Source organism: Strix uralensis, chromosome 2 (genome assembly GCF_047716275.1).
Source record: "Strix uralensis isolate ZFMK-TIS-50842 chromosome 2, bStrUra1, whole genome shotgun sequence".
NCBI lineage: Eukaryota > Metazoa > Chordata > Aves > Strigiformes > Strigidae > Strix > Strix uralensis.
The window spans coordinates 104,799,963-104,827,580 of NC_133973.1; the positions used below are offsets into that span (position 1 = coordinate 104,799,963).

The 27,618-nt window shown below is 41.6% G+C and overlaps 1 protein-coding gene across 6 annotated transcripts in view; it reads right to left on the bottom strand.

Annotated features, from left to right (window-relative positions):
• Positions 1-27,618, bottom strand: part of ENOX1 (ecto-NOX disulfide-thiol exchanger 1) — a 383,297-nt gene that overhangs the window by 262,942 nt on the left and 92,737 nt on the right. The window lies entirely within an intron of this gene.

A 27,618-nucleotide genomic window follows, 5' to 3' on the forward strand; every position in this document is an offset into this window, starting at 1 on the left:
ATGAATTCTTCAACAGAGTCAAAGCAAACCTGTCTTTTCACACCTCCTGCATGTGCTATTCCACGTCAAAATAGAAGTTATATTCCCTGAGATCTATCAGCTGCTGTTTCAGATTATGACAACCATGATACACAAGGGATGATGATACACAAGACACTAAAGCTTTCTGCTATAATCCCCCTGGAATCCACACCCGTTGTTGTAAGGATAATTATCTGGGTATCCCTGAGGCCAATTTTTGCAGTTTTCATATAAAAATCACCTCTTGCATAAGACATGAAATTTAAAATCATCCCCTTCACAGATATCATTGAGTCACTCCATTACCTCTGGGACAGATATAAATTATGCATTCTTTGATTCTCTTTAAAATTTTAGATGCACAAGGGGACAGAGAAGCATCTAAATGGTACTAAAAATGTAAGGCATTCAAGAAAGAAACAATAACTTGTATGGTATTAACTGCTACAGTGCTCCGAAGGCTCCCTGCCTGGTCAAGAAAAGCACATAAAGCACTGAAACATAACAGCAGGCTTGCATGCTAATGGCTGCTAGTGACAAGGACTCATTGAATGTCACTGCTTCACATACTGCGTACTGTTCATTTTTCTTATCTATGTGACCTCTCCTTTGAAATGACTGATGAAACTCCCATGAATTAGCATCTCTGCTTCTGGGCATTTGCCACCAAGAAGGCATTTAGTAACATCTCTACTAAAATACCAAAAAAAAAAAAAAAAAAAAAAAAAGGGGGGGGGGGGGAGAAAAAAATCATAATCTTAACAAAAAAATAGTCACTATATCTGTTAAAGGATACTTAGTGTGTACTGCAAAAGGACTGCTTCTCTGAAGCCTCCTCATTAGGTTAGTTTTTACCTTGATGCCCTTTAAAGAGTATTGGCTTGTCACAATACATGCATTCACATTTCAGACTTGGCTAACATTTTCATAATTGGTGTGAATAAAAAGGAATAGCTGTTACTGCAAGAAAAAAAGAAATGTCTCTGTTCTGATGCCCTGCTGCTATGATGACCTATTTCACACTAGCATCTGTTCTCTTCTGATGAACCACTCCAGATGTAAGCTGGCAAAACAGCACTGCAAGTATGTTACCCAGACATCCACTGAGTGCTGCAGATGTTTTCTTCCATGCTTCACATTTAATGTGTGCCTGATTAATTTTTTCTTTATTATTTCAACTACTTGCCCCACAGAATTTTCTGTGAAGTTCACAGAATTCAGGATCCAATCTGCAGCCATAAGGAGCAGCTTCCTTTGTGTAAGCGGGTTCATTAATGTCTGGAAATAACCAGCCAAAAGAGCCTTGGTCCGAATTGCCAAAAGAAATGCAAACTTCAGTAATCTATTACACCTTAATATTATTTGCCTGAGGATTTAACACAATGCTCATTTCAATTTCAAAATTACAGATGTTTGTAATATTCAGATGCATCAGCCTGACAAAAATATTATGCCTGTTCTCTGCCTCAAGCCCTTGACCTGAATGAGGTTAGTGACAGGGATATGAATGACTTGAGCAGAAAACGAAACACAAAAGTAGTTTTATCGTGAAGCACAATATTTCTTCTGTCACTTAACCATTTTTCTTCCCCTCTCAAAATTACAGGGTAGACTGCAGATCTTCAAGGCTAGCAGCCACTACGACAGCCTAAGTGCCATTTAAAAGAATAATAATTTATGAGATGGCTTGGTAGAATAGCAAAGGTCACAGAGAAGACTCCCCAGGGAGGAGAGGATGACAAAGGTTACAAAGATGACTAAAGACTCGCCTACAGGAAGGGATTTTCTTAGAAGGAAGATGTTTTGTTGCAACAGCTTTATCCTACCTACCACACAGTTGCCTCATCCAAACAAACAGTTAGCTATAAGGCATTGCTTACAAAATATGCTTCCGAAATTCTTGACTTACCAGCTTGGCCATATACCCAGGGCCCACTGAGGTGCTGCCAGATGGAGGAGGCTGTGGGTCTGTCCCACAGGGCACAAGGGGATGCCTAGTGACTGATTTGATTCCACCTGGGGGATCAAACTTGAAAAATCTCCAGATTCTTTGCAAGCCAGTCCCCAGATAGATGTCACTTTTGGGGTAGCCAGGACCATTTGCAGACCTCTAACAGACCACCACAGACTGGTGCAGTTTCTCTTAGAAGAAATGTGAAGAGCTGGTACATGAGGAGCCTAAGACACACAGTTGACACATTGCTCCCAGGCAGCTGTAAATTTGCACACCAGCCATCATCCTACACAGCAGTTTGGACTGCTTTTTCTTGCCACATCTACAGCATTCCCCCCCTTCAGCTGCTGCAAGTACAGAAAAAAAAGACAAGGATGAAGACAAGCAGGAACAACTCTTCTTGGCACAGCTCCACTCTCCACAGCATCATCTCTGGGCTCATAAAATACACATTAACTGGTGGGAGAAGCTGGCGCTGCAAACCTGGGGGTAACCAGTGGTGTCTGCAGAACATCAGAGCAATAAAGAAAAGCTTAACCTGAAGCCAGCATGCAATACAAGACAACTCTTATCTCTTCAGAAATGTGCAGCCATAACCATTTTGAAAACTGACAGTTTCCAACTGCTCCCCATCAGTTGTGGGAAGTTTCTGCAGCCAGATCAATGGCTGGCACTTGTGGAGGAGGTCTGCATGGCTCTGAAGGGTACAGATATAGTATGTGCGATCAAGAAGAGGTTATTGATTGCTTTGAGTATAAAGGATTATGCTTAATTGCTGTAGGACAAATGCTAAAGCCCATCTTCCTGGTATTTGATCTCCATGCCAGGCCTCCCAGTTCATAAAGAGGTACCCAAGAACTGGGTTACCATTCAGGTAGATTTACCCAAGGCAATATCTGGGGACTCTCATCTCTTTTCTATAGTAAAATAGGGCTATTTGCTGAAGGGGACTAATGCCACGGACATTCATAGTATCTGCATTTCCTTGCTTCAGCAGTCCCTGGTCCATCACCATGGCCGATGACGCCTTTGGCTGGCTATTCAGATCACAGAACATTTTTACAGTCCCATAAGTGCATGCCGACGACAGCATCTTTTATCCTGCATGTCACCTGCAGGAAGAAGGGAATGGTGCAGTAGCAGTGTGAACACAATGAATACCCCAGACGATGCCCACTCCCAAGTGACAAATCCACCGGTCACACTGCCAGGGAGCCCTCCTGAACCTGCCCAAGAAAGAGAACCGGCATTTCCAACGTGTGCTTTGCCTAATGCTTAGAGCTGCTTACTCCAGCGTGGCAGCTCCGTCTCAGTGCCAAGCCTTGGTGGGCTCTGTGGGGGGGGTTTATACTTTCCCATGTCAGTTTTGTGTGCTCTGTCTTCCTTTATTAATTTTAAATGGAATGGGGGGGATGTAAATTCATCATTGGGGATATGTCAGTATTTGCTCAACATGCTGTATATACCTTTATTAATTTTGTATTGCATGGTGGATGTGATTTCTCTCTGGGGGGAAATCAGGGATAGCAAAAGGTCTTTCCCACAGCAGGGCAGCAGTGGGGAAGGGGAGGTTATTTCTCTGTGGGTTTGTTTTGAGTGATTTGCATGCTTTCATGGGTTTCTAAAGCTGAGGAACTTGTGCTTTCATGAACAGGCAGTTTCAGTGCCGTGACCTACTGGTCTGAAGAGGTTGATTATCTTAATGTAGCATTTGTTATGCAAGTCTTACAGCTTACAGTACTTTCTAAAAGCAGCAAATGATGCCTTTATATAGTGCGAGAACAGTACGTAAAGGGGAAAATTAAAAAGCTTTCAAAATTAAGACACTTCCAAATAAGACTCATTTTTTAACAATACAAATGCATAAAAAACACATGAACTACAAAAGAGTTGTTGCTTGACAAAGGTTCATGAGGTTTCACAGGTTCACTTGTAGATAGCTCTTTGCTATCTACTTTTAATTCATACAGAAAGGTAACACTCCATCATAGCACATCCCTTTGTTTCTAGACTCTTGGTCCCAGTATAACTTTATTCACCTGTATCACGACAATGAAGGGAATGTCCCCTTACTGCCCTATTTACTTCTCTGGAAAAAATTCGCAGAGAAAAAAATTTTCATGCCTCCCTCAACTTCCAGAGATTCCCAGGTTGCAACTTGTTCATACTCAGCTTTGCCAAATGCTGGGAAATTGTAAACGGTGGTGTCCTGAGAGTCTGGACCTTTCACCTATGATAGCCAAAGGGCAAGGAAACTACAGGTGCTGTTTATTATTCAGTTTTCCATCACAAAAAGTATGTATTTTTTCACCCACAAATCTGCAATGCCAGGTACAGAGCCTGCCACCACTTTTGGAAACTTCTGCACATCATAGATATCTTTTCCTCTTCTTCCCCTACTGACTTTCAGAGCACAGATTCTAGGAGTTTATAGCTCCTCTCCAGCTCCTCCAGCACCCAGAAGATGGAAGCCAGCCTTATGTTTACAGCACAGGGCAATCCGGATTCCTCTGTACAGTTGACTCCTCTGTGACTCCTTGGTACAGGGACCTGTTGTGAGAAGGGGGCCATGGGGTGAAGGTATCAATGAACAGCAATTTGGGGACAGTTTGCTGTATGAGGACGGAAGGTGAGTATTCACATTGGCAGTCTAATGTTTTTGTTTGCCCTTCCCCAGGCAGCTGTGACATTGAGGACATTGGACCAGACAGCAAAAGACCCATTTTACTGATCAGAAGATGCTGTAGTAAGATTTATGCTTATAAATAAGGACTTCCTAGGATTTATGCTGCTGAATAGTGCCTCACTGAGATTACTGCTCATAACAAACTGAAATGGTGAATTAATTATTTGTTTGAGCAAAAGTTATTATAGACTTGAAAACTGAATTATGGACTAGCTGACTCTCACTGCACACTTTTATGGTACAAGTCATTCTTTTCCTAACCTGCACTAACTGGCACATGAACTCCTTGTGTGATGGATGGCAGGGGCAGAAAGTTTCTGCACTGAGAAGCACAGTTCCCATTTTGAGCATCAGAAAAAGTGTTGAAAAATGAATGAGGGAAACAGGAAAGAAAGGGGCTAGGAGACTGCAGCTGGCTGTCATGGGCTCTGTAGGCCAGTGCTTTTATACTTGCTGAATACAGATGGATTTCGAACAAGCAGGAAGGAAAGAGGAAGGGCAGGATTTGGAAACTGGCTCACATCCATCCAAGATGATAACATGCAACCCAGGCAAAAACCAGAAATACCAGGTACATGTCACAGCACACAATGCTAACAGCCTTTAATAAAGACTAATGCAAGGATACTCGCCAGCCTCCTTGCTGTGCTGCCAGCAGCCTGGGTGTTCTCAGAGACTGAAGGCAGGCAGGGAGCAAAGGAAGGCAGGCAGCCCTGCCTAGCTGTGAGCACCTTGTTCAGGATCCTGCTTACTGCCCCCACGTAGGGGGACAGGAGCCAGCCAGTGCTCCATGTCATTTGTCTATTAGCTGTGTCCTGGACAAACCACAGGTCAGCAGTGGTATTCTGTGCCCAGTTCCTCTCAAAATCCTCCAAGAACAGAAGAGGAACTGGCTAGAGTTTTGGTTTCTGTCCTTCACCTTTCTGCAAGCCATCTTGCTCTCCTCTCTCCCAGTGCCACTGTTCATGAAACTTTGGAGGGGAATTTCATTCAGCCATTGCCTCTCCTCACCCTGGAGAAGAGAAGGCTCAGGAGGACCTCATCACAGTATTCCAGTACTTAACGGTCAGCCACAAAGAGGCTCTCTCTTTATGAGGAGTCACATGGGAAGGACAAAAGGCAATGAGTACAAGTTGCACCAGGAGGGGTTTTATCTCGATATAAGTTTTTTACAGTGAGAACAATCAACCACTGGAACAACCTCCCTAGGGACGTGGTAGAGTCCCTATCACTGGAAGTTTTCAAGATGCAGTTGGACAGGGTGCTAGATAATCTCATCTAGACTCCCTTTCCCATGAAAGGTTGGACAGATGATCTTTCAAAGTCTCTTCCAACCGGGGCTGTTCTATTATTCTATGATTAGCTATCTCCCCCGAATTTACTTCTCTGGAGACTGATTCCCAGAGCTTCCCATCCAGGCCTCCAAAGTTGCCCATATAATCTACCTTCTCCCTCTCAGGATAAGGTTATCTTAGTATAATTTACATTGGAAGGGACCCCTGGGGTCCATCTGGTCCAACCTGCTGCTCAGAGTAAGTTGATCAGGGTCTTCTCCAGTCAAGTTTTGAGTATCTTTGAGGATGGAGATTTCACAGCCTCACTGGGCAATTTGTGTCAGTATTTGATCATAGTCATGGTGATTTTTTTCCCCCCAAATATATATAATCAGAATTTCATATGTTCCAAATTGTGTCTGTTGCTTCTTCTCCTATCACCATGCACCTTTGAAAAGAGTCTGGCTCTGACTTATCTCTCCCCTCCCATTAGGTAGTCACAGACAGCAGTAAGATCCCTCAATGACCTTCTCTTCATCTGAACAGTCCCAGATCTCTCCGCTTCTCGTACATCCTCTGCTCCAGGTCCCTGTGCATCTTGGTGGCCCTCCAGGGGACTTGCTTCAGTATGTCCATGCCTTTCTTGTGCTGGGGAGCCCAAAACCTGACACAGGAACTTCAGATGTGGTTTCACATGTGCTGAATGGAGGGCAATAAACACTTCCCGCTAAGCTAGGTTCAGCTGAAAGCATCCAGTAGGCTGCAGAGCACAGAGCTACAACAAAATGCCCTAGAAATATGTGCCCAAAATTGAGCAAAATATACAGATTTTTGCTACTAGTGGACTAGCACTGAAACAAGGAGATGAGAGTTGGCAACCTGAGCCCAGAGCAGCAGCAGGCACACAGGTAAAACAGACCAGTCAGTTAAGAGAAACTGCACAGAAATGAGGGGAGAAAGGTAGAGAATACCATAATATTTCAGAGCACATAACCACTTGAATATTAGTATGAAGCAGCTACAACTGAGCTTAAATTATTGGTGATGCTAACAGGAATAAAAACAGCAGTAATTTGCCCATCAGAATATAATAAGGAACTGTATCACGCAAACACAGATTTTCTTAATATCAGCGTAGCATGATTAAACACTGCATAGCACCAGCATGAACAGATCATAAAATGAGGCAAAAGTGGTATAAACCAATTGACTGCAGAGGCATTTCTGTAACCTAGTATTTAAAATTAAAAAAAAAAAAAAATACTGTAATCCATTCAATCTTTGTCAAGAGATGACACATTTTCATCTTCTATCCAGACCGACGGTATTCTGCAAACAAAATCATTCATTGTTCTGCAAAACTGTATCTCCAATACACAATACTACAAACTCTGTATACCTAGAAATGAGACCACTAATAACAGGACGGAAGAATTTCTACGAAATACCAGGAAGGAAGCACACATGCATGTGGGAGGAAAAATAATCATGTATCTACCACCTTTGTGAGTAACTCCCTCAGTCAAGAGCCATTTTAGTATTAAGCCCATGAAGTCTGCCTGAGACACAGTAGCAGCGCTAAGTCTAGAGAAAACAACAGCCTGGAGGAGAATGCTTTTATCAGGACTGCAAATGCTGGCTCTATTAACGAAAAAGCAACTTTGCATTATCATGGTTTTTTTTAGTGGCAACAGCAGCACAAATTGAGTCCATACCCAGAACTGATCATAAGGAGCAGTGGAAAGTAAAACTTTCTTCTTACTTTGTTCCTGGAGGAAAAGAAAGAGAATGAAGGAAGCTCTTATGTTAGGAATAGTGCTCAAAACACTGGAGCAGCTGGCAAAAGTTCCTGATCCGTGCAATGATTTGGGAAATCTTCACACGAAATACAAATTCTGGTTAATATTTAAGATACTACTCAGATGAGTATCTTTCTGTCATGGATATTCTTCTGTTCAATGTGGATTTACTATGGGGACAAGACTTTCAACAAGTCCCTTCTAGATCAGAAACACTGTCCACTTCTCCCATTTTCCTGGAGGGAAGGCATTAAAATGTCAGAAGTTAATGAGTTATACAAACTTACTCTTTTTTTTTTTTTTTTTTGCTTTAAGTTTGCATTCTCTTGCAAAAGGCTTATTCTGATTTCTTCTGATACTCTTTTTTTATAGAGATTTACTTACAATAAAGTCTTGTCCTTGACCCAGCAAAATTTATGCACTGATGGTATCAGATGATCAATTTTATGTGAAGAGGGAAAAGGTCTTTTGGACTGAACTGCCTTCTCTAAAACCAAGGTCCATAACTTAAAACACAGTTGCAAAATGCTTCTCGCAGGAGCAGAAGCACTTACCACGTTTGTATTTATTTAAAATAATCTGATGGGATTAGGGCCACAAAGTGATTTTTGTGGTTGGAAGAGGTTAGCAGCAAAGCTAAGGTTGAAAACTGCTGTCTTAAACTATGTAGAGAAGAGCAAAGCCACGATTTGGAAATATGTTCTTTTTTGGACTACTGAGGAATGAGCAGTGCTTGTGGGGGTTCCTAAAGGCTATTTCTTACTAGATAAATTGTTGGGATAAAGATTTGCTGGATCTTCTTGCTGGTCTCCACTTTCACTCCCAGTCGTTGTGTGTCACGTAATTAAGCCTGGAGGGGATACACGTGTGTCTCACCATGCCAACGTTCACATACAACAGGTTCTGCTTGAGATGAGAGGAGGCTTTCTGGCTCTCTATCAGCAAGAATCAGCAAGGACACCTGAGGGATTCTGCAACTACATGCGATCGCAGTAACGAGCAGGCAGCTGACCTTGATGGAAGGAAGGGTCATTATTTTTCCAGTTTTCCTACCTGCATCACCAGCCTGCTTGCTTCCAGTTTAGCAAGCTGCTCTTTAAGCAGAAATCATCCTGACAGAGACTTTAAGAAACAAAAGTATAATTAGGATCTGTTAGATTTGCGATGTGCCTTTGCCATGTTATCACTGACTTTGGAGCCTGCAACTACTGGCAAAAAGCTTTCAACAAAGAAAAACTTGAATGAAATAAAACCCACCCCTCAAAAAAACAGCAATCATATATCAGGGGGTGTAGTCCAAGGGAGATCTAATGGCATCCTTTCATGTCTCTATAGCCTTGTAAGTGGAAAGTTTCTGTAAAACCAGCCTGTGTCCACTGAACACCAAAGAGTAGCAAGAATTCTGTATTGCAGTAAATTCTTACAGCACTTGTTCTTGCACAGACACTAAAATTGCAAAGTATCTACACTCAAGCAATTACAGCCATGCAAATTAAGGTCATGTTTTGAATAAAACAGATTCCTCCTGTGCCTGCAAGTGACTTGTATGTACATTTGTAATGTGCCCATTGCCAAAGCATCTGTGCCATGAGCTAATAATGGAAGGTATAACAGAATAATGGAAAAGCTGTATGCACAGGCAGCTCTTACACTGAAGACTGCATAACTACAAACATAGGTCACCTCCAGAAAGGATGGAGACAGGGCCCCCATAGCCTAGTTCTAAGAGCTATATTTCCAAAGAACAGCATCCATTTGTGCAGCTGAACTTCTGTGTACACATGCAAATGACCAAAAAAGCAAGAAATTAGTGAAGGAAGAAATGTGTCATAAAACATTTCCAAAACCAGGGATGGTCTGCATATATGGCAGCATAGGATGTATTTTGCACGCTACAAACACAAGTGGGGCTCTTCTCTGATATACAAGCTTCTACTTTTGTACATGCTCTCCAGTTAGACTGAAATATTTCAATTTAGTTTTTCAAGCTTTTGAACATAGAACCTGTTAAAAAAATCAGAAAAGGTGTAAAGGGGTCACAGAGAAATCCTGAGACCATTTTGAGAATTAGTTCAACAAAAGAAATCCTTATACGTACTAGATTACAAATTTGCAAAGACGAATATCCATATTTTTGCAAAGGTCATTTCAGGTAAAGGTTTGCAATTCATACTGCTTCTTTAGCTATTCAGGTGTATATCCAACAAGAATTAGAATAGGAAGAAAATCTGTTTTGTTTTGTTTGCCTGGTATCTGCCACCTTTAAAATCAACTTGCTAAAAACACTAGTTTCCATCTGCCAACACCACCACAGCATATATACAGTGCTTGAAATGCAGAAGAGGATATGAAGTCCCTCAGAAACCCCATGCTCTTCTGTTTAGGATATATTTTGATGATATTTCCTACAAGTTTCCAAGTGATGGCTGGGTCTGGCACAAAACAACAGACAGCTGGGTGTGGACCAGACAGCATGTGGACAGGAGTCAGGCTAAGGACAGCACTTGAGCCAGAACGGTTGTTTCTGCACTGGAAATAAGGCTGTAATTTCTAAAGCATCTGCAGGATACTCCCCCTCAAGGCAAAGAAAAAAAAAAAAAAAACAAAACCAAAAACGAAAGAACAACAAAAAAAGAAACACTTGATTTTAAAATATTGTCTTTAAATCTACTTAAGAGTTACACTGTAAGAGGATTTATGACTAAGATGGGAAGAAAAAAAAAGTTTCTAAATTATTACTTGCAATTTTGAGGAGGATACCACAGAAACTATGTTTAAAGGTCCAATCCTGGCAGCCCACATGCATGTAAATGTTCTGTACAGCTCAGTAGCACCCACTTTCATGAAAAAGGATATGTGGCTAGAGGCTTGCAGGTTTAAACTGGTTGTTTTATTTGTGGCATAAATTTCCTCCAATTAGTCAGTGAGATGGAAATCAATTAGTCAGAGAGGTGGAAATGTCCTGTTTCAAATAAAACCCAAGAACTTATAATAGTTAATATATATTTGTAGGGCATCTTGAAAAACTCTTATGAAAAAAAATTTTTTAAATCCTTTTTCCCACCGAAAAACTCAGAGAAGTGTGTCCCTGACAAAGGCCCATAAGGGGCCAAAACACTGGTTACTTGTTCTCTTTTGCTCTTTACAAATGAAGCAAAATACAGTTAATACATTATGCATGTCTTTGAGCATATTTTGATTTAGCCTGTTTTGGTTTGTTGTGCCTTGGGAACTTTCACTTTGTTTTGTTGTGCCTTGGGAACTTTGATTTGTTTTTGTTTTTCTGGTTAATAATAAAATTGAAATATTAGGGCAGGACATCAACTAATCTACAGCCCAAGATATTTGTTTAAGTTTCAGTGAAACGGCCTCTCAACATCTCTTTTCCACTCCCTTATCTTATCAGTCACCAAACCACTCTCAACAAGCTGGCCTGTCACAGGAGCAGTGTGGGCCAGTTGCTATTAGTCATTTCATTTCCTGTTAAGATGATCTGTTGTTTCACCCGCAGGAATAAAATAGACTTTCCAGTAACATGCTATAGGGTCTCAGTACTGTACAGTTTGGGTAGAGAAACTATTCTGTGCCTTATACTTTTAGAACTACCATTAAGGTAGTGCTTAAAACAGATAAGCACATCAAACAAGCAAAAGACAATCCTCTGTCATGAGGAATTTGCTCCTGTTGCAGAAGTGAGAGTGAACACCAAAGCCTAAGGGAGAAAGAAGAGAGAGGACAATCGTCATGAGATTAGATAGTTAATTACAGTCACTACATTCACATCTCAAGGCTACTTTTTTATTTTATTTTGGATGGGGGGTATCTTTTGGCATTTAGCAGCAATTTCTGTTCCACTGGAATATACGGGAAAGGTGGGGAGTTAGAATAGATTAAGGAAAGTAAGACCAAAGAGGTGGGAAGCAGGGTGGTGGTTGAAGGGTTTTGATGGGGCTGAAAACCAAGTTCAGACTGACAGAGTGAGGCAGAGAGGAAGAAAAGCCATTAGAAATGAAGATTTGCAAGGGCAGGAGTACAGGAATGAGTAGCCATACAGCAGGGCTGCGGGGTAGGCTTTCCCCCAGCAGCATTTGTCTCTATCCTGCTCTACCCACAGGATGGAGGGCAGCATCCATGCACCACCACTACAATAAATTGGTATTCTTGGGATACTAATTTCCTCCCTCTTCTTATCCCAAGGGGATAGCCTCAGTCAGTCCCTAACTGTGCCCAAAGACTTCCAACCTGGGGCAAAGAAGGAAGAGTGCCTACATGGACACCCTCCTGGAGGGTCACTTCTTATTTTTGCTGAAGGATGCACAGAAATTGTCAGTCTGTATGTGTATCTCTAGACAGCAATTTACAGATGTGCTGCCCTCCTCCTTATACAGCTGCAAGACAATTTGGACTAAACCAGCCTTGTTCCTGGCTCTTCAAAGGCTTCAAGCCTGTAGGTCCCATGCAGTAAAACAAGTTATTCTGAAACTCTCAGTGGAGAGACTGTCCCAGTCCTTCACAAGGTGGTGAAAGACTGTTCCAGGATGTCATCCTCCTCTGTCCTCTTGTTTGAGCATCAAATCAACGGAGCTTCTATTGTGAACAGCACCCAGAGGTGGAAATGATCTGTTATGGAGCAAGAAATTTGCAGTGTCTCCTATATGTGACCCACTTACAACCAAGCTCTACTCCTTCCTACCACTGATTCTGTATTTCTGGTGGTGATTTTGATTTGTTTCATTTGCTAGGATTTTTCTATTTATGTATGTATGTATGTATTTATTTCGCCTGGGTCTGGTGGGACCCTGAAAATGCGCAGATTAAGTGCTGAAGAGAAGCTCCTCACATGCAAGCTGAAGGGACTACCTGGCTGCTCAGGTGAGGGAGAAGGGAAGGGCTTCAGTGTCTCACAATTAAACTGTCTAGTCTTGCCAGTCCCTGTCCTCCTCCTCTCCCTGCACTGTTCTCAGCTGTACTTAGTTGTGCAGTCATACTCCTACCATAAGGCATCCCCTGGACACAGCTAACATACCTGGGAAACACACTCTGGTACACTTGAGCTGAGCAGGATCTTTCCTGGCTCTCAGCCTGGGAGCAAGCTGAAAAGGGTTGGGAAGCTGGTACAAAAACCCTCAGTGGCAATTCCCACCGGCATCCTGGTATCCCTCCTCAGAAATAGCGTGGCCAGCAGGGACAGGGAAGGGATCTTGCCCTTGTACTCGGCACTGGTGAGGCCGCACCTCGATTCCTGTGTTCAGTTTTGGGCCCTTCACTACAAAAAGGACACTGAATTACTCAAGCATCTCCAGAGAAGGGCAATGAAGCTGGTGAAGGGTCTGGAGCACATGTCGTACGAGGAGCGACTGAGGGAACTGGGGTTGTTTAGTCTGGAGAAGAGAAGGCTGAGGGGAGACCTCATCGCCCTCTACAACTACCTGAAAGGAGGTTGCAGAGAGCTGGGGATGAGTCTCTTTAACCAAGTAACAAGAGATAGGACGAGAGGGAATGGCCTCAAGTTGCACCAGGGAAGGTTTAGACTAGATATTAGGAAGTATTTCTTTACAGAACGGGTTGTTAGGCGTTGGAATGAGCTGCCCAGGGAGGTGGTGGAATCCCCATCCCTGGAGGTGTTCAAGAGTCGGGTTGACATAGCGCTGAGGGATCTGGTGTAGTTGAGAACAGTCAGTGTTAGGTTAATGGTTGGACTAGATGATCTTCAAGGTCTTTTCCAACCTTGATGATTCTGTGATTCTGTGATAAAGCTTCCCAGGGCACCTCACATGGCTCCTACAAGATTCACAGCCAATTTAAGAGGCAATTGCTAAACATGGACTGAAATGCAAGCCTTTGAATTGTGTTTTTGGTGACGTTACTTGTTCTTGGGCCTGGTAATTCTCAGCAGCATGGATTGCAAATGCTGACAGCAGGCTCTTAAATCCAGGTCTGAAAGACAGCTGGCTGAATTGCTCAGGTTAACCCCAGGCTGCCCACCACTGTGCGAATCTTCAAGCAGGGATGGTAAGTGTCTGTCAGGCATAGAGCAACAGCAAAAAGGAAAAAAAAATATTGGGAGCCCCTGGTAGAAAAATGCACCTTTTGGTTGTCCTGAAAAAAGTGCCTTTTGGCTGCTTTAGTCCTAAGCCTCGCTGGTGACATAAGTTTTTTGAGATCAAAAGGTGTAAGCCATCTGACCAACAGCCCTGAGACAGCATTGTGGAGACATCAGCTGGCCAGCCAGAAGCCAGTGTCAGGGCTCAGCTGGCAACCTCAGGCAGCACCAGCTCTTCAAACTACTGCTGCTGCAGTCAGCACTGCAGCAAAGCATGGGACAATGCTGCTAATAGCTGGGCTGCCAAGAACTGATTCTGGGCTTTGTGGTGCTGGCTGCAAAATTTAAAATCTCAGGATGTTTTTCTGCCACTCCTCTTGTATTAAAGACAGAATTTTTTAATGAAACAAAAATGGTGTAGTCAGTATTAGACTATCCACCTGGCCAAAAACCTATGTCCACCCTTAAATAAGAGAGTTTCTCACTTGTCCCCAGCTTCACCTGTAACTTAAAAGAAGTCCTTCAGGGAAACAAATATCCTTTTTCCCTCTTCTTTTTCGCTGAACCCAGCATCTGGCATCTGGATGGATTCCCCTTCCCCTTTGCTGCTAACTGGAATTCATCCTTGTTAGTCCTCCTATACAGGCTTTTGGAAGTCTAACTCCACCATACTCACAGGAGGCTTTCTCCAGCACATCAGTGTTTGATACACAGCCTCACCATAAGCGCTCCTAACTCCAAACAAGCTGCCATGGTCACAGGGTACAGTGCCATATTGGCTTAACTTGGGCCCTGAAAAGTTGCTCATTTGCATCAGTGTACCACTGCACCTGATAGCATTAGCTCTGTCTCTTAATAAGTCTAATGAGTCTGAGAATGGCAGCACTGGAGTGGCACACCCTGCCATGGAGACACAATTTCAGATTGGAAGAGAATTGGCACAGTTGTAACTCCTCTTTACTCTGCTGCTATACTTGGGATGTACAAGCCCAAAGGTGAGCCCAGAATTAACTGCTCTGGCTCTGTCATTCTTCCAGTTCCTCCCTTATACCTCAACATGTAGTCTCTTGCTTTAGTGGAATAAAACCCAATTCAATCTTTCCAGGCTATTCTATCAGGAGAAAAGAAAACCCTGTTAAAAAGTGATCTTCCATAAAATACTACTGTGTATTACACTTTCATCAGCTTTAACTTCATACACTCAGTACTTCTCAGCATCCTTTTTTCAAGCAAGTAACACAACCATCACATACTTATGCTAATAGGCACATGTAGTGTCTTCTTTCTCTCTGTTTTCTTTTGTCTCTGGGGTCCATGTATTAGAAAAAGGATTCTCTAAATGGTGTTCAGAAAAGCCTCCAACTATTTTCATTTTCTTTCTTTTATCACTGTGCTGAGGTTGCACCCAGCTGATACAGAGGTTTGGTTTTTCCAGCTGGGAATCAGACCAAGACACAGCAGTAGAAGCAGCAGTCAGATCCCACTGGCAAGACACAGATTTTCAAAGCTGTTGTGAGTATGAACTCATTTGAAAATCATTTAAGAACCATTTAAATTAATTACAAAAAAGAGTAAGAAAGCTTACCTTACTAACAGCTTTAGGGTCTGTACTATATCTCATCTCTCAGCCTGGATCCCAGATGGTCAGAGCACCAAATTGCTATTTGAGTTTTTATTATTCTTGTTACTGCATTCAAGATATGTCTGGAGACAAATTATGAAGCTCCTTATGAGTGTCCAGGAAGTAGGCACACATAAAGACCATCAAAAGGCCTTGTCATACCTTGTGTTGTGGCAAGGCTCAGGTCACTCTACTGTCACATGCAGATCTGCCATGATTAGAAAAGCTGCAGTTGAACAAAGCATCTGTAAAGTCTTTGCCCAGCTAATATCCACGCATCATGATCCCTATCAGAGATGCTTCTGGGTTTCTGGGATCTGTGTTTGCTTCCAGCACCTTTCAAATACTTGCAGAGGTTCTCAAGCTGGCCAGGTGTGAATGGCCTTGGGTGAAGCTGACTATTGAGCTGATAGGAGGTGCTGGCTTGAGTCTTAGTACCATTCTACTTCACTTCACCCATTACAGAGCAAGCTAAGTGCAGAATGACTGTCCTGCAGATGGCATACGGGATGAAATGCTGGTTCCTGGCATTCCTCTGTTCCCTGATCTTCATCCCACACTCACAACCACAGACAGCATCATTGACTCTGTGCATGCACTAGGCTGGGAGTCCTAACTAGCTCCAGGATGCATGAAGGCCAGCAAAATCTGCCACCCCTGGGGAGAGAAACAGCAGCTTGAACTGTCGGTCTCAGGCAGGGGCAAGCAAACAAGCAGACAGGCACCCATGTCAGAATCTTGTTTGGCTGGTACATCGGAGGTATTTCAGTTGCCTTTGTCGTATTATTAATTCATGCCCTCTTCACGCATCATTGCCTCAGACTTGCGTAGAACCTAAACATATATTTAAAACACTATCACTGCATAAACAGCTCATTAAAATGGATTTAAAATGGGGTCTATAAAACTAAAATAAACAAATCTAAACCAAGGGTAGAATGCCCTTAAAATTAGAGATTTATGCTTGACTGAAGAAAACAAACGAGAGACAGTTCTCTCATTTCAACCCTTCAGATGTGCCTACCCAACTGAATATCCTGTAACAACTTAAAAGGCAGATCCAGTGTGATTCATCTGTAGGCAAATACTAATCTCCTTACCTCCACAGACAACTGAAAATAAATGGAAGTTGAATATTTGGTAGTTTAGCTAGATTATTCCAAACAGACTCTATTTTCTCTAATTCCACAAAATAGATCCCTTTAAGGATATGCTTATGAGCTCAGTGGTTGTCCTGTGCTTCATCTGCCCATTATTTGAGCTGCAAAGTATGAGGCAGAGGCAGCTCGACTTTATAAGAAAGACTGGTTTGATACCTTACTGTAAGACTGCAGCCATGCTAAGAAACCTGCCTTGAGGAAACTGATTTTTTAACTCAGTGGGCATATATATTACCAAAAAACTTCTGAGGCCGTTTTTCAGCTTCAGTGCATTTGAGGTGACCTGGATTTTACAGCAGTATTCACCTCAAAATGCATTGATGTAGAAGCATTTTGAAGTGTTTGGCATATCACAATAAGACAAGAGACTGATTTGTCCCTCTGCCCACTATGATTGCAAATACAGGATTTGATTTTCTGACAGTATTTTAAAAAATATTTGTAACTAGACTTAGAGATCACAACTAACAGATAAGCAACCTAGCCAAAATAAAGATAGACCATTTAATGCAGCAAGTTCAATATTACATTTAATGTTTTGGAAATTTTCCCTTCTATCCGGCAGCCAGGGTCAACATATGCCTATTCATCTTTTTAGAACAATAAACACATCAGTTCGAGGCATCATATTATATTATTATGGGACTGGCTATCAAAAGGTATATGGCAACAATAAAAACTCAGAGTATTTACTGATTAATATGCTTGAGATCCAGCACTTTCCAGTTTAATGCATTATTACTGGGAACATTAGTTTCAACATCCAATCTCCAAGGGACATGAAATGTTCAAACCCAAGTGGAAGAGAAAATTAACTAGTCCAAACCATAAGATTTTGAACAGCAGTTTTAAATAACAAGTTTTCCATTCTAATCTATAATATCTAATGCACAATATCCATGATCCTGAAACAAACTCCTGCATTTTGCCTTCCACATTCTTACTCATTATTCCATTTGGAAAGGATGCATTACCAAAACATTTTCTACAGTATTTTAAGAAACAAACCATTTTCAGACATTTTAATAGTGCCACAATAAGAGCCAAATTTCACAACATCTATGATATGAGAAATTACCATCTGATTTCTCCAAATTTTTTTTAAACCTTATTTTCCACTGGAACCCTTGGCAAACCACAGTCCTTCCCATTCAAGGGTGAGACACCAAACATAACAAGAGAAGCGAAGGAGCCTGAGTTTCCCAGCTCTGCAGAACTGGCATGATTCACAAGGGGAATTTTACGCCTCCCTCTAAACAGATGTCACGACACACACCCTCAGCAGATGGGTCTTCAAATGTCTTGATGCTGACAAAACATGTTTCCATTAAATTTTATGTCCAGAATGACCCGCTTCCATTTGTCATACAACCAGTGTCCCAGCAAAGGCTGATCATCTTTTCCCTTAACTGTTGTCAGCTTTGCAGAATTGGAAAAGGCCTGTTAGGCCAAAAGGACCTCAGCAGTGATCTACCAGTTCAGTGCTCTTCCCAGAAGAAATTCTTCAAACACTGCTACTGTAAAAAGGGATGTTTTCACACTTGCATACTGCTTTCAATCTGAACTAAATGTGGCAGATATAACAGAGGAATATATGTCACCATAGCGCTACCATTAGGAAATACACTACTCAGAACATCACAAGCTTTTTCTCTCAAATGGTGCCATTTGGTTTTGTGATTTTTCATGGGAGACCTAAACAAAACTACTGTCAGTTAGAGACTCTCTCATAAATCTGCCACAAGTCTTCTCCTGTATTACTTGAATGCCACAGAACTAACACTGCTGCTGGTAAAAAGGGGAGCGATCCCATTGATGTCAGGGGTGTTTCCTCCTTTCACAGCTGACGAGAAGCTGCCATGTGGTGGAGACACCAAACAACTGCATAGCCATCATTTTCTTGGTCTGTCATGTCCACCCTCTGACATCAGCAAAGACATTTATCCAGTTTTGGAGGTAGTTGGTATTTATAGTATTGACTTTGCACACCATGGAAAAGCACTAGCCACAGTACATGTGATAAGTGTGCTATAATGTCTACCTCAACCTCTCACAAACTTGTTCCACTGTAGCTGCTGTCTTCAGAAGAGCTGAGACCTCGCAATGCAGCTTATATGTAAAAATTTCATGAGGTTCTTTTAGTTAATAAAACAGCACTGCAAAAATTAGATTGCTTCTGGCTGCCTGCAGATATTTTAACAAAATGGAAGATAATATCCTTCAGCCCACCTGTGAGCGACCCGTGTTTGCTCTGCTGATAACTGCCTATGTTTCCTGCCATTCTTTCAGAGCTTGAGAAGACTTGTACCACTCTTACTGCCTAAACTCCTTCTGAAGAAAAATACTACTCAGCTTGCATGAGTTTTTAACAACAACTTTAAGATAAAAGAGTCTACCTTTAGCCTCTGTGTATGCCAAACCACATGTTTAGTAGTATGATGTTAAGTGTACTGAGCTTATTAGAAGCCAATGTTCCTTCTCCACAGCTTCTATTAAGAGAAAATTTATATTCTACCAGATAAAAGTAACTATTGGGGGAGGGGAAACAAAACAAAACAAGAAAACACCTGTAAGAATGATAGTAGAAGTTATTCAATAATTATGCTCTTGCTTGGTACAAAAACCCCAAATATCCCGAAAACTGTGATCAACTTCTACTTCATGTAATAATACATCTGCTGCATAATCTGCTGGCTAGGTCTTTGATGTTCTGAAAAACACCATTAACTGTCATAATTAAATCCTCTCTAGTTATTCAGCTGCATAGCTCAACTAATATTTCACAGAATACCATCAGTATGAAAGCCCACTGATTCTCCGACCTGCTAGTATAATTGGATTAAAATTATTATTTTTGAAGAGAACTACAGCCTGAAGTTTGGTGTAGTGTGGGAGTTTCCAGACTTCCCTTCAGTCAGCAAACAGCTCTGCTGCACGGCCCAAGGAACATTTGTCTTTTCTGACAAAGCCACGTCCACATTATAATCTTGCATAGTAATCTCATATGATGTCAGAAGTGCTGCTTTATGTCTGGGGAATAATTTGTCTGGATAAATAGGAACCATAAAGCAATATGAAGAAACATTTTACCAAGGACAAATGTTGTCTTGTGGATTTTTTTAGACTAGTACTAATTACTTCCGTGTTCTTTTCTTCCATGGCTCCAAAAGAGGAGTTTTAAATGATGTTATTAAGTTGATGCATTTGTGCTCATATGAAGGAAGTCAGAAGCCACTGTTTCACATCTGCTGTTTTTCATTTTGTGGTTTCCAATCCCAGGGCTTCTCACCAACTGCAGAGCACCCAACCCCTCCTGCTTACTATTCCCTTCCGCTATACCAAAAATAGGGAAAAAGCCAACCCATATCAATCCATGTTAAAATATATTTAACTTCACTACTTTGCAAATACTCCTTAACATTTTGAAAGCTCTTTAAAAATTTCAAAATTTTGTGCCTTTGTTTCTTCTTTTCTAATAAGCCCCTTGAAGACATTATGCTGAAACATATAGTTATTTTTAAACAACCCTCTGTTGCTGGTGGTAAAGATTTAAACAGTATCTTTTGCCAGATTCTCTGGCAACGTGAACTGCCTGGCTCCTTCCCATGGGGTTTATGGCCTCAAAAGTGTGCTCACCCACAAATGCTGGGGGAAAAAAAAAGGAAGTTAATATAATTGATAAGTTAAAAAATAAACATACAAGATCAATATCGCTTATGGTATAGCTAGCATCCTTCAGCATGACTCACATTAATCCAGTATGGACCACACACAGCACTTTCATCTTGAAGAAGCTACAGCATCTTGCAGTCCTAACAACTTTTATAGCATGTCCTTGAAGTGTCCTGTTCCTTTCATCACTGCTGAGAAAATATCACAATCCCTTTACTTTTTTCTACCCATAATGATAGGGTGAGCAGTGCTGAGAAAAAAAATGCAATCACAATAACAGAGGAAAAAAACATGATTCATGGACATAGAAAGTAAATCACTAGGAAAGCCTGTCTTGTCCTCCTTTTTATGTTACTCATAGGTCAAGCAATCTTAATGAAGCCTCCACCACATGCATTTTATTGTTTGCTCTTATATAGAGCATGGTTATTTCAAACTCCTTAGTTATTTTTAAAAGCTATACTGAAAGTCCTGCATGGGTTATACCGGATGTTTAGTGAAGAACTGCTACAATTACAAGTATCAAAGCTAGAGGACAGCATCATGCTCTGCTCTGTGATTTACCTGCCAATATCAGGTAAAGTTGCCAGTAGAAAACTATGATGATTACTCCCTTCTGAGTAATCTATGTCAGACAGGTAAAGGTGCTGCTATCTAACTGCCTAACTTCCCTCTAACTTTCAGCATACAAATGAAGGTTGTAGCTGCCCTCAATTTTATCTGTTTACCTGAATAAAGGTGATAAATTACCCTATTGCATTTTCATACACAAATCTGAAGCTGGATTGAAGTCAGGTCAAGAATCTGCTTCACCAAGTCTTCTTTGCTACGTATTTATTCAGCGACCCTTATCTGGTAAGAGAAGCAGAGGAGCCTTTGGTCAACGGGGAGGAAAGAGGGGAAGGGGAAAACAAAGGTGCATTTGCAGCATGGAGACATTACTGTGCTACCTTAATCTGTCTTTCCTGGCTTGTAACAATTGTTAAAACAAAGTACACACAGATATCAGTGTGACAGCATCCAAAATACATTCCTAGGATCCCTGAACAGCCAAGATGAAGCCTTTGCCATTGCATCTTCATTGCTACCTGCAGGTCCCCAAACCAGCTTGATATAATTGCTAACCTGGAGAAAGCTGTCTTTAAGTGCAGAGTAAATGTACACAGTGTCTGGCAGGGCTTTACCACATTTCCTCTGGCCTTTTTCTCCACCTCTTGCCAGACTCGTGCCATCTGCTCTCCCTACTTTGCTCCATGCCATGCTTTTCTACTTTTTCCCCTCAGTTTCTTTTTCCCTTTGAGTGACCATTCTCTCTCTCTTCCTCTTCTGATACTCTTCACTCACAGCATAACAGTGATGAAGATGAAACAACTGCTGCATCTGAACACCATTTACAAACTCATTCCCTCCTTCACCATATTGACAAGGCTAAAGCCCAGTTCCATCCCCTCCCTGACACCCCAAATGCTTGTTCTTCTCCTTTGAGATAAAAAATTTCTCCCAGACAGAGTCTCAAATTCTTGAGACACTAGTATTGACTGGGCAACCCACTTACAGTCATATACAAACAGATCAGCAAAGAAATGCGGGATATTGAAATATAAATCACTAACACTGATCAGTCAGCAATTTTTTCAGACCACAGTAGAGATAATTCAGTTGCCAAAAATAAGAGTTCAGTACGCAAATCTGACCAAGAAGTAAATTTAGGTCAAATCCTATCCTGAAATAGGCATACACATTTCCCACTGAGTCACACTGTCTGGATGAAAAAAAATAACTCAAGTTATAACCTTGTTTAAAACTCTGAAGAGGGGTAATCTAATAATGACCAGCAAGACCTTTTTGCCTGATGTCCAAAGCAAATGAGCAGTGGGGATTCTCTGCTGGAAACCCTGCCTTTGTCCGACATCTTCTACAGGGATGTCCAACCTCTTGGGTCCGTGCAAGGTGTGTAACAGAAATAGTTTATACTAACCCAGAAGATCTACCAAGTGAACGGACTCAGTAAAGACCCTAACAGCTGAAACTGAATTGCTTGAATGTATTGATTTTATGCAGAACTGTGGTTGTGAAATTCCTATAGAAATTATAGTACTCAGTGTTATTTTTTCTTTTATATCTTCTCCTGTTTACGGAGCCATCCATCGAAGATGGTTCATTAAGTTTTTACTTTATTTTTTTTCTGAAATATATGTTTATTACAACAAAAAAAAAAGCCCTTAACTCTGGACTTATCTGGCTGTTTTGGAAAGTAGATGTGGAACTAAAAGAACAGGCCCTTCTATGGTATCTTCAGACATGCTCCTGGAGAATTGAGTTTCCTTCTGTCTATTCAATCCATCTTCACCCTGATGACCAGGAAGAAACTCAAAACAATGATTTCTTCCTCCCATACACACGATCTACCTTCATACCTACAATCCATATCCACACAATCTACCTTCATATCTTCACATCTGAAAAAAAGAATAGTTTTATGTACTTCTCTTTCAGACCAAAAACCTTTAAACATCTTTCTAGGATATGCAAAATACAGAAGTGACCCGATACAAATACATACCAGAACAGTCATAACAGAGAGAGTTACAGTGGCAGCTTCTCAGACAATATAGGTTATGTTAATAGGAATAGTGGTAATTCTCAGAATTCTGCTATAAAGCCCACTGGCATTTAGGCACCATTTAAAGATATTTATTTGTTGATAGATACAATAATTTCTATTTAAACCCTGCAAAATTTCCAACTGCTATAGACAAGAAAAATATCTGTTTTCTTTGAACCTGTAAAAATCAGATGCCTTAAGGTAAATAATTGCACCTCTGTTTTTTTCAAATCTTTCTGTAATTCTGAGATTGAATGAGTATCTGATTCATACTTCCCTGGAATTATGTTTCAAATAAACACTCAGTGACAGCTCTTGCCAAGTCTCTCCAGACTATTAAGGACACACCTTCCTTGGAATGGAAAGATGTGGGTGACACACCCAGAATCATCGAGGGTTTGCATCGTTGCTCTGAGCACATTTCCACCACCTCTGGAAAAGCTGAGTTTGTTTGTTGCTATTTCTTTATTTGTCAAGTCCCTGCTTGTGCCATTCTTGGCAAAAGGGAGTTTTACAGCATTCAGGCTTTTGCAGACAGGATTATTCTTGTTTAAAACTTACTTTCAACTATACTTCATTTGAGAGTTTTAGCTGTTTTCTAAACTCCTGTCATCAGCAGGGACCATGCTTTAACAATCAGCTACTATTCACTTTGCAAAACAAGAATGTTTCCAGCAGCATGAAGCTCTGCCCAGAGTCTTACAGGCTCAACCTCTGGCACTTATCTACTCCTTGTCGAGATCTGCAGCAATGCAATATTTCTTTCCAGCTCATTACTTCAGATTACAATGGACAGAATTCAAGTTATTTCAAGTTTTACAAAGATTTTAGCATGATTTTTCCATTTACTTTTTATTCTCCTTATGCACATTTAAGAAATTGTATTTCTTAGGCAGGGTGGGTCTAAGGAACCCTAGAAACCCAGCTTGCTTTCTATAACTGCCTGCAGGCAGCTGGAATGGGTGCCAATTGCATTTTGGAAGTATTGTTACAGGCAGCAATAGCTTCAGAGAGAACGGGGCCCACATCCAGTCAAAGTAAAGGGTTCTCAGGAGAAAAAAATGCTATTTTTCCATCCTCAGAAAGACTCCAGCTCTCTGGTCTTCTTGCTGTGTAATGCTACTCCTGCCATTTCTGACAGCTCCAGGGTTTCTTTCACACCTTGCCCGACACTCTTTCAGAGATGCGGGTTCGGGATTTCAATTCACTTGTGCTCTCTTCCTTAAAAGTATCATTAAAGAGTCTATGTGGGAGAAGACTTATTTAAATCCATCTACGTTCAACAATGGCAATAAAAAATGATTGCATGGTTAAGCTCATAGAAAGCCAATCACAAGACCTGGGCCAGTATTCTTTTAATCAAATAATTGCTATTCAGGCAAGACTTTCTGTGCAACAATTATTTCATTTAAAAGCCAAAAAAATACTTGAATGAACTCAAGCACTTGAATGACTTTATTTAATGCCCATTATAATATTATATTATAAATATATTGGAATATTTCTTTAGCTTTGTATATATTTTCTTTTCTAATCATACCACTAGAAAAATAATACCACACTGCAGGATGAAAGAAAAAACAGTTATTGGAAAGAAGCTTCTTCTTTAGCTTGCCAAGTAGCTACCAGCCTTCCAAGCAGCCAAAATGGCATACAGTAGGGTTGCTATACAACGTAATCAGTGGGACTCAGAGAATTGCTTTGCCATTTCCAAACGTATAATGACTGTTCTGAAACAACCATGTTTTGCATGAGGAGGATTTGAAGGGAAGCAGGTGGCTACTAACAACAGTAAACATCATGCTGCTGTTAGGGATGGGGTAGGAGGAGGATAAGAGCCTGACTATGGAGTATTTTGTTTCCTTGTGACCACCTCAGACAAGGATTTGCAGGGGGAAAAGACAGCTCTGCTATGACACATTATCAACCCGCTGAAACTCTAGTCTCCAAAGGTTTTTACCTTTTTAAAACACGGTAATAACTATCTGGCCAGATTGATTTCTTGTTTTCCCCTGATGATTTCATCGTAATAAATGTGCTATGTGTGAAGGGTCACCAAAGACTTTTGTAAGAACCCATTGTTAAAATTCAGGCACTACAGAGGAAAGAAAAGGAGAGAGAAGGACAGAGGGAAGGGAAGGGAAGGGAAGGGAAGGGAAGGGAAGGGAAGGGAAGGGAAGGGAAGGGAAGGGAAGGGAAGGGAAGGGAAGGGAAGGGAAGGGAAGGGAAGGGAAGGGAAGGGAAGGGAAGGGAAGGGAAGGGAAGGGAAGGGAAGGGAAGGGAAGGGAAGGGAAGGGAAGGGAAGGGAAGGGAAGGGAAGGGAAGGGAAGGGAAGGGAAGGGAAGGGAAGGGAAGGGAAGGGAAGGGAAGGGAAGGGAAGGGAAGGGAAGGGAAGGGAAGGGAAGGGAAGGGAAGGGAAGGGAAGGGAAGGGAAGGGAAGGGAAGGGAAGGGAAGGGAGGGGAGGGGAGGGGAGGGGAGGGGAGGGGAGGGGAGGGAGGGAGGGAGGGAGGGAGGAAGGGAGGAAGGGAGGGAGGAAGGGAGGAAGGGAGGAAGGGAGGAAGGGAGGAAGGGAGGAAGGGAGGAAGGGAGGAAGGGAGGAAGGGAGGAAGGGAGGAAGGGAGGAAGGGAGGAAGGGAGGAAGGGAGGAAGGGAGGAAGGGAGGAAGGGAGGAAGGGAGGAAGGGAGGAAGGGAGGAAGGAAGGAAGGAAGGAAGGAAGGAAGGAAGGAAGGAAGGAAGGAAGGAAGGAAGGAAGGAAGGAAGGAAGGAAGGAAGGAAGGAAGGAAGGAAGGAAGGAAGGAAGGAAGGAAGGAAGGAAGGAAGGAAGGAAGGAAGGAAGGAAGGAAATTTGAGGTTATTTACTTGTCTCTAACAGGCTTGGATTACTTTCTGAGTACAAATAAATCCATCATACCATCTAACATGACAGTGTCTACGCTTCATCAAAATATTTGTAAACAGCAGCCTCTTCTATCTATAGAATGGATCAAATTCTACTCACCATGTGATAATTTCAGAAGGATTTTCCAGAAAGAGAATGCTCTCTGACTCCACAAAATTGCTTGCCTGCTCTGCTCACATTTCAAATTACCCAGTCTAAATACTAAACACTATCAATAAAATCAAATATATATACACAAACATTTATATTTCCTTTCGGAAATATAAGCAGCAGCCCAGCTCTGTTAACTGAGAGGGTATGTCCTGGCAAAATCCCACTATTTCGAACTCCCACCACCAAAACCCTGCCCTCACCAAAGGGAAGGACTACTGGATTGGGAAATAAGTCACAAAGAAAATCAACCACACTATCAGCAGGAGGTGAGCTGTGTGCTCTCCTCTTCCACTAACACACCAACATGTTTTTTCTGTTTAATTAACTTATGCCTGCTGTCCTTTTGCTGGGGATTGTGCCCATTTGTGCAGACCACCAAGATTACAGAATAGCACACATGCATCCAGCAAAGTGCCCTTAACAAGCATTTGCTTGCCAAAAGAGAACTACCTCTATTCTCGGTTAGAGTTAGGAGAAAGCATTTGTGTTTAAATGGGAAAATGTATTAATAGCTACCCTGTTTCTTCCCCTCTGCAGGCTAATGTACTCCAGAAAACAGATTTTTCAAAAGAGTTGGAATATATCTGGAAGAGCTCCTTGCTAAACTACTGGTTACACACAGATAATACCATCCTGGGGACAATCTTCTCCTGCTACTTTTAATGTGAAGTAGCATCTTCAAAATCATTTTATCAGACAGGAGAAGGGTTTGAATTCTGATGGCCCCAAAGTAACAGTAATATTGCCTTTGCTGTAGAGACAGCTCTGCAAGATACTAAATGTCCTTGACTTTCACTATTTAAAAGTGCACCTTTCCTGGTAAGATTTTACACTTAAAAAAATCCCTTTAGGAATGTGGAGGACCCAGTTGGAATCCAAAAATAATAGTAGTAATGATGTTAATAATAATTCTAATAATGAGTAGTTTATTGAGTTTAGCAGAATATTATGTTACAGAAGAAGATGTCCCATATCTTAGCTTATGTAGCACAGTAGCTACATTTCAGCCCTGAAGTGGTTGGGCAGTTGGACTAGAAGACTGTTGTAGGTGCCTGCCAAACAAACTATTCTATTCCAGTACATGAGCAACCATGATTATCAATGCTCCCATTTAAGAGACAGGAAAACCAAAACACAGGCCAATACCATTAACGCCCAGTGGAAAGTCAGAGGATAAGTTCCTGGTAGAGCAAGGAACAAATTTCCAAACATTTGAGCTCTGCGCTTTAGTTGTTAGACCAGTGTGCCTCCATACTGAAACACAAGATTCTTAATGTTTTGAGTGGGAGTCAAAAAAGAGGGTCTCGGTTGTAATCCATATCAGAAGGCAGTACAAAAAGAAGAGCAGTGACAGAAATAATGGTGCAAAATTGCTCTGGAGCAATCTTGGCCTATCAAAAGAAAAATTAGCAGGTAGGAATCTCTGGACACACTGAGTGAGTTGGCCTTATCAGATAAACTATCATTGTCCACATCAAACCCAGTCAGCTCAGGCTCCTTTCATAGTTATCAGATAGAAACTGGCACATGTTGATGTTAAGTGCTTGGTCAAATGCACATGTTTGTTCATCCCAGGGCAGGAAATTCTCCTCCTAAATCAGTGTGAGAAACTTCATCTCCTTCACAAGCAGATGTCTGCAGTCCTTCCGTGGGCAGCCAATATGAACCAGCTAAAATGTAGATGAAGATACAGACCTCAAGAATCAGATGAGACATGCAGCATCTCCTA